Source organism: Octopus sinensis, linkage group LG15, assembly GCF_006345805.1.
Source record: "Octopus sinensis linkage group LG15, ASM634580v1, whole genome shotgun sequence".
NCBI classification, from domain to species: Eukaryota; Metazoa; Mollusca; class Cephalopoda; order Octopoda; family Octopodidae; genus Octopus; species Octopus sinensis.
Genome location: NC_043011.1, coordinates 22,381,917 through 22,390,133, shown reverse-complemented (window position 1 = coordinate 22,390,133; position 8,217 = coordinate 22,381,917). Strand labels below are relative to the sequence as shown.

At 36.7% G+C, this 8,217-nt stretch overlaps 1 protein-coding gene across 1 annotated transcript in view; it reads right to left on the bottom strand.

Moving 5' to 3' along the window:
* The window catches only part of LOC115219635 (dipeptidyl peptidase 9), a 117,028-nt gene extending 109,893 nt beyond the window's left edge, over nt 1–7,135 (bottom strand). The window contains exon 1 of the mRNA XM_036509535.1: nt 6,964–7,135. The gene's annotated coding sequence lies outside the window, so the exon portion shown is untranslated. The remainder of the gene's footprint in view (nt 1–6,963) is intronic.
* Between the last annotated feature and the right edge of the window lie 1,082 nt (nt 7,136–8,217).

Below are 8,217 nucleotides of genomic sequence, written 5' to 3'. Positions count from 1 at the left end.
GCATCGGTTGTCAAGCGATGTTGGGGGGACAAACACAGACACACACATATATAGGACGGGCTTCTTTCAGTTTCCATCTACCAAATCCACTCACAAGGCTTTGGTTGGCCCAAGGCTATAGTAGAAGACACTTGCCCATGGTGCCACGCAGTGGGACTGAACCCAGAACCATGTGGTTGGTAAGCAAGCTACTTACCACACAGCCAATCCTGTGCATACATATATATATGTAAATGTAAGAATATATTCATAAACGCACATGTATGTGTAGATGTACAAGTACATCTGGTATATACATGTATGTGCACTGAATTCGACCCTTTCCTGGTGTCCTGAATGTTAAAATACCTTGATTCAAATTAATCTTATAATGAATTAATAATAATAATAATGATATATATATATATATATATATATATATATATACATACGAGCAAAACACCCCCTGTCCAATGGACAGTGCTGAGTTGTCAAACATTTAAACCAAATTTTCTCAAAACAACTTGTCCGACCATCCCATAGGCCTCCTCTTTGAGAAACACTGATTTAACCTAAATTTGAGACACCAGCAAAAGAAGAAATAAGATAGACTTTTTTTCTATTCCAAAGAAAAACGATTTTATTAAAACAAATATGCAACCGAAAAGTTTAAAGTACCAGTAATGATAAATCTGTTGACTGGGAGAACACAAACATGATTTAAACAGTAAGCTTGGCAGGAAAGACACGTGTTTTCTTTTCAAAATAATTAAGCATGCCTTTATTTCAATAAAATTTTTGGTTTTGTTAAACGAAGTTAAGGCAAAAAAAAATATCTTCTTGAGAAACCAAATAGTCTTTCCTTCCTTCATGCCAAGTTTGAAGAAAATATCTCTTTTGCATCTTACTTTTTTGGTCTCTTAAATATACTGCATTTTGTGACATTATTTCAAGCCAGCCGGCTTTTTGTTGCACAAACTGTACATGCATTTTCTCGCATACGTGTAGTATCAATTGCAACAGCTGATGTACTTGTGCATACAAATGCATGTTCCCACGGCTTTATCAATCGCATTCTCACCTGGAATCGATTTTTGTAATTTTTTCAAGACTTATACACACCCTGATACTGTCAGTATCTACATATCAAATTTGAGCGCAATCAGATGGAGGATGCCTGAGATCCTAGAATACACACACTGACAGACAGAACGGATTTTATATAATATATATATATATCCTCATCATTTAATGTCTGTTTTCCATGCTGGCATGGGTTGGACAGTTTCACAAGAGCTGGTCAGTTGAAGAGCTGCCCACGTTCCATTTCTGTTTTGGCATGATTTCTACAGTTGGATGCCCTTCCTAACACCAACCACTTTTCAGAGTGTGCTAGGTGCGTTTATGTGGTACTGGTATGTGTGCTTTTTACATGGCACCAGAACCCACGAGCCTGCAAGATTAGAAATGGTCAGTCAGAGAGGGATGCAGGGAACATGTCTGTATGCAAGGACAGCCATGCTTTTACTTAGCTTGTGTCATTTCAAGAATACCAAACTGTACACGTACACACATTTATGAATATATCCTGACAGATTGATAGACAAACAGGCAGATAAATAGATAAACAGATAGATAGATAGACAGATATGTTTCTGTACTGGCAACACAGAGGGGACAAAATACAAAGTAGAGCTTTTCTTTTTGGGAAGGAAAGAAAAAAAAGATGGGGGTAGAATTTCGATCAAAAGGGATTGTGGTAAAAAAAAAAAAAACGATCAATAGGGATCATGTATCACTGAAGTGTCATAGTGTAAAATGGGAAACAGATTAGGTTTATCCGTGGAAAGAAAAGCCTACAGGAAAGACCACGGTAACCTCAGGCAATAATGACATGCAAAAAAACACATTACAGTAAGAGATTCTCTTTTTTCCTCTCTTTTTCTGGTTCATAGAACTATGCTCAAGGTGGGTCCGTCATTCACACGTGCCATCCTTGCTACATTCACCCATTTTTTTTTTAAACATTCACTAGACAAAACTTCCCTCTCTACTCCCACCTTCCTCTTTAAGTTATACTTGAAGAAATTGATGGGAGATTGACCAGAGAGGAAAATGTTTGTCTCTAGACCTTTTAGACACATCCACCATACACACTCTTTTGCCATAGCCACATTATCATCATCATCATCATCATCATTTAACGTCCGTTTCCATGCTAGCATGGGTTGGACGATTTTGACTGAGGGCTGGCAAAGTTTCTACAGCTGGATGCCCTTCCTAACGCCAACCACTCCGAGAGTGTAGCGGGTACTTTTTACGTGCCACCTGCACGGGGGCCAATTAGGCGGTACTGGCAATGACCTCGCTCAAATCTTTTTACACATGCCCCCAGCACAGGTGCCAGTGAAGTGACGTTGGTAACGATCATGCTCGAATGGTGCCCTTTTATGTGCCATGGGTACGGAAGCCAGTTGGCTGCTCTGGCAACAATCACGCTCGGATGGTGTTCTTGGCACCCTACTAGCACGGGCACAAGTGCCAGTAAGGCGACGCTGGTAACAATCATACTCGAATAGCCGCTCTGTCAACGATCACACTCATATGGTGCTCTTTGCACCACGCTGATGAAAAAGGCTTTTCCTTCCCATTTCAAGGAAGGAGGCGCGACAATATTCTCGATAGACTTGGTTGATAAACTAACTTGTCCCACACATGATAGCAGTCGTTCGACATAGGTCCACAGGTTGGAAATGGTTGGACACTGTATGAGTGCATGCAGGATGGTTTCATCGCTCTGACCGCATCTCAGGCAGATCAGCCCCATGTTTCTCAAGCCATGCCTGTAGAGCTTATTCCAAATGAGTAGCGCTTCTCAACAGCACTGCCAGGCCAGGGATCCCTGGAAGTTGTCTATAGGTCCAGGCCCAAAAGTCATCTTGAACAAGCAGGTCAGGTATTCTTCGTCGATGCCCAGGTTTGACCCGAGATCTTCATCATACCTCCCCTCCACTAATCCCCCATAGAATGCTTTGGTTGTGTTGAAGTTGCTCAAGGTTGATCCGGGACAGCATAGTTGCTTCAGAGCAACGTGACACTCATGGTACCATTTGCCCTTCCTCGGCCTCTTTTTGATCCACGACTGCAGTTCAGTCATGGAGACGAGCTGCGGGAAAGCACGCCTTACAAACGGCGACAACACCTGTTCACTGTCGTCTGCATAGAGCTGGAGTTGTCACAGTCTCAGCGCATGTCTGCACATCATCAACCACAAATACCCAGCCCTCCTTTTAATGGGTGTTGGCAGCAAATGGATCACCTGACCATCGGAACGCATCCTTTCCACAAGAATCGGAAGAGAATGCGCTCTAGTTTGGTGATGGTAAGGTCAGGACAAGGCACAAAGGTCAGACAGTAGATGACGGAAGCAATTTACGTGATCGCCACCTCTGCCCGACCTTTTAGAGACAGCTTCCTCTCGGTCCATTGCCAGGCGAGAGTGACCAGCCTACTCGTTCCAGTTCTTCAGATAGATAGACAGACAGACAGATAGATTGATAAACAGATAGATAGATTAATAAACAGATAGATAGATAAACAGATAGCTAGACAGATAAACAGATAGATAGATATGTTTCTTTATTAGCCACACAGGGCTGGACACAGACGGGGAGAAAAAAAAAAGATAGATAGATAGATAGATAGATAGATAGATAGATAGATAGATAAACAGATAGATAGATAAACAGATAGGTAGATAGATAGACAAATAGATAGATAGACAGATAGATAAACAGATAGGTAGATAGATAGATAGACAAATAGATAAACAGATAGGTAGATAGATAGACAGATAGATAAACAGATAGGTAGATAGATAGACAGATAGATAAACAGATAGGTAGATAGAGAGAGAGAGAGAGAGAGAGAGAGAGACGTGTGTATATGTATATATACACACTTATACTTCCATACTTAAATACGTTCATATAACTACACACACAGGCATGCATTGGAAACATAACGATAGTGGTGGGGCGGAGTGAGAGATGGAAGAGAGAAAAAAAGAAAGAAAAATGAGTTGATCTCTCGTCAAACAATGCATTAAAGCTTCCTAACATTTAAAGTTTTGACTATACATACATGAAACAGATGTTAATATGTTTGGAGAGAAGTATCGAGAGTTATGTCGGATATCTTTGAACCAAACAAACAAACAAAAAAGCATCGGTGAAACTAACATTGTTTTGAAAATAAATTTATGTCAGAAAGAAAAAGGAAAATCTAGAAATTAAAACTAGTAATACGAAATATTTCATAATTGTCCAAACTAAGAAGGGTAGTAAACAAGAATTGGATGCTCTGTATGTTATTATGGGGATTTTTATTTTTAATAACAATGATAATACTAATAAAAACAGGGTGGATGATTCTAGAATGATCTGAAATCGATATGAATAGCATATTAAAAGTAATATTGTTGTTTTTAGTTGGAAGTCGAATAATTTTAGACTTTTGAATATGTTTAAGTTCTATCCGACTAACACGAAGTACGAACATCAATGAAAATATCTGATGGTTCGTTCAGACTCTTCGCATAGACTGTGAGGTGCAGATTTTATCAAAGAACAAAAGGAATGGTATTTTGGTAATACATTAATAAAGAACGAAAAATGTATTATTATTATTATTACACATTGTGGTCTTAAGAAATACGTTGTGAGATGATGTAGAAGTTAGTGCGTCATAATTAGGGAAAATAACTACCAAAATTAAAAATAAATAAAGATAAAAAATATAAAGTTTCTCAATGCAAAAATATTTTCAGACTCACCAGGATTTCAACAGCGATACAAGGGAAATAATGCAAGTTTAGTGTAAAAATTGAAAATATAAATAAATATAAGCAAGGGAGATAATCAGAAATCTAGTCTCCAACTACAATCAGATTACATGTGGTTAGTAAATAAACATATTAAGGAGCAGAGCACGAACAAGGAAACCCCGCCCCTTCTACAAAGCATTAACAGTGCCCCTCAAAGTAGACAGTCCTGCTCCCTCCGACTCCTGTGACGAAGACTGCGTTGGAAAATTTATATATATATATGGAATACTGGGGTCGAAGGAAGCGGTAATTGTGAGGGTGTGATCTTATACGTTTTTATCTCATATTTCTTTCGGTCGTGAGACTGCGGCCTTGTACTTTTTTAAAGGCCTGGTACCGCTTCCATCGGTCTTTTTTCCGAACTGGTATGTTAAGAGAATATAAACAAACCAACACCAGTTGTTAAGCGGTGGTGGGGACAAAAACACACACGTGTGTTTATGTATGTATATATATATATATACACACATATTAAAAATGGAGAAGGCCGACTTATGGGATTACCTTAAGTTTCTCGTCCAAAAAGGGTTTAGCTTTATGACGTATTGTCAGATCCCCAAAACATATATATACATATATATATATATATATATATATATATATATATATATATATAATATATATATATATATATATATATATATATATATATATACATACACGATGGTCTTTTAGTTTCCGTCAATCAAATCCACTCACAAGGTTTTGGTCAGCCGGGGCTATAGTAGAAACCCAAGGTGCCAAAATTAAGTCCCATGCAGTGGGACTGAACCTGAAACCATGTGGTTGGGAAACACACTTCTCAGCAACAGAGCTTAATTTTCAAAAAAATATTTGCAATCTGTAAACCCATCTGGTAATAGTTACTGGTCCAAGTGTTTTGACATTTCAAGTGTCATTTAATGGTGATCAGTCTTGTCGACAGGTGTATTTATGTTAAATTGTAGCAAGGGAACTTTGGAAAAGGTGTTAGTAAAATTCAGGGCTTCGATAGTTAAAACAGGAAAAAGTGAAAAGCACTGCGTTAGAATACTTTTTGGAATTCTGTATTTTCGCTATTTGTTATATTTATTAAAGCATTCTTTATATCGAAAGAATGCGTCATTATACTGATAAATTGTTTAAGACCGATGTTTCGTGTAACTTAATGTGCTTTTACTTCATATATAAAAAAATAAAACTCTGGTTCTCATAGAAAGTATTAATTTATTGATGCTTAGTTGTGAATAGTTATTGTTAATCACTGGGCATTCAGAAATGTTTGCAGTAATTACTGGTTTTTCGAATTCAGCTGTTCCCCTGGAAATCTGCCAATCTTCTCGGTGTTATTGCGTAAACGTCAATATAAAACAGTATTAGAATTCAGATTGCGTATCAATCTGACGCAATCTTGGAGAACAAGCATGAAATCATGCTCTAGTTTGTTATTTCTATTTAACGTTTATACTTGTATTCATTGTTTACATTTTACATGTTTTAACAGGAATATTACATCATTTCGTTTCTGCGCATGAAATTAAAAAGTTATGTTTAAACCATATATATATATATATAATTAAAGTTTATTTCAACCTGGTGTAGAATAGAAACTGAGTTTATTGCCCCAAATACTTAACAAGTCGAACGAATTGCAGTGAATTGTGATCTTAAGTTCGTCGGCCCACTTTGAGATTTACACATGTACATGGAAGGATAGTTTAGGACTGACAACCAATACACGTAATTATGTAAGAACTAAAATAGCAAGGCAATATATTAGTAGCTTGTGTATAACCTAAATGTTTTATACATTTCCATGTACGAAACTAATAACTTCACTGTTTTGATTCTTACTTATAATTATTTTCATCTATAAAGTCGGAGATTGTATTTACATTGGGTTAATCCTTTCTACAGATAGAGTTCTTGAAGGATTATATCTTCTAAGAGATAATCGTGCTCTGCTGCTATTTCTATCCCACGGCGGATATCTGATATTTTATCTACCTGCCCTCCTTTTAAAGATATTTATAGTAACTATCTTTTGTTTTGAATAATAAGTGTTAGCATTTAAAATTAGAAGTAATGTAGCAAGTATTCATCCAAAATAAGGTACTCACTTCATCTAACAGAGGATGAAATTCTATTTTCCTCCCTGATATGTCTAGTATATCTCCTCCAGAAATTTATGTAGACTGGTTGCTCTAAACTTCCATGAAAACATAATCTTATTCCAATTATTTTTGGAAAATTCAGTTATTTTCAGCAGACGTTAAAAAACGTTTCATATATTCATTCCTAGTTCTTGAATGGCACCACTCAAAACTATCTAGACTAGATTTATTAGTTTATTTTGTTTTGTTTTTATTGGGTCTATCGTTGTTACACTTCATATGACAATTATCAGTATTCATCTTGGTTTTCTCATAATGCAAAACTTCTTTGAGTAATGGAGCAAATATGCGAAAAATGTTGATAATGATATTGATTTGTCATACTAGCAATATGCCAAATTTGTAGGAGAAGGGAGAGGTATATTGATTGAAACAACCTTCAGTATATAACTGACCTTTATTTTATTGATACTAGAGTGATGAAAGGCAAAGTTGATCTCACCTGGATTTGAAATCAGAATTTAAGGGACATGATTAAATACTGCAAGGCATTTAGCTCAGTACTGCTAATCTTTTGTTGATTAACCCTTTTAATTCTAACCCACCTGGGGCCAGCCTGAATCTATGATACAAACGTTCTATTTTAAAGTGATCTAAATCAAATCCTCCCATCAAAATTTCCTGTTAATTTACATGTCAAACATCAGCTTGATAATAACTAAGTAATTTTACTAAATTCTTCAGGATTTTTCAAATATTGCAATCAATATTTTTCTCAGTGGTGGCAATTGTAGGACATCCAGACTTTGGGTCATCTTCAAGACTCTGCCTTACCTTCCTTCCTAAATTCAGCTGCCCGTTTTTGCACTGTCGATAAAGCTGAAGCATCTTTTAATGCAGCAACCATGTCAGTATGAATGCCTTTGGGGGCTTGACTTTTTTTTTCTGCAGGTATTTGATAACACCATGATGCCAAATTTTGTCCATTTTCAAGAGGTCGCTAATAGTTACATTTAAAGGCATCTTTGCACAGTCAGATGTCAGTTTACATGGAAAGAACCAATACAGTTATTAATAAGAAGGGTTGAAATTAATACATGCAAGATTTCACATCTCTAGCATCATTCCTTCATAGTCAGTAGTTTGCTTCCCAACCATATGAAATTAAGGCTGTGTATTTCAACAAAAACATGGTAAATAAAAGGGTTTAATAGCTTAACCATCACTCACAAATGACCTAAGTCATGCTGATATCAGTAA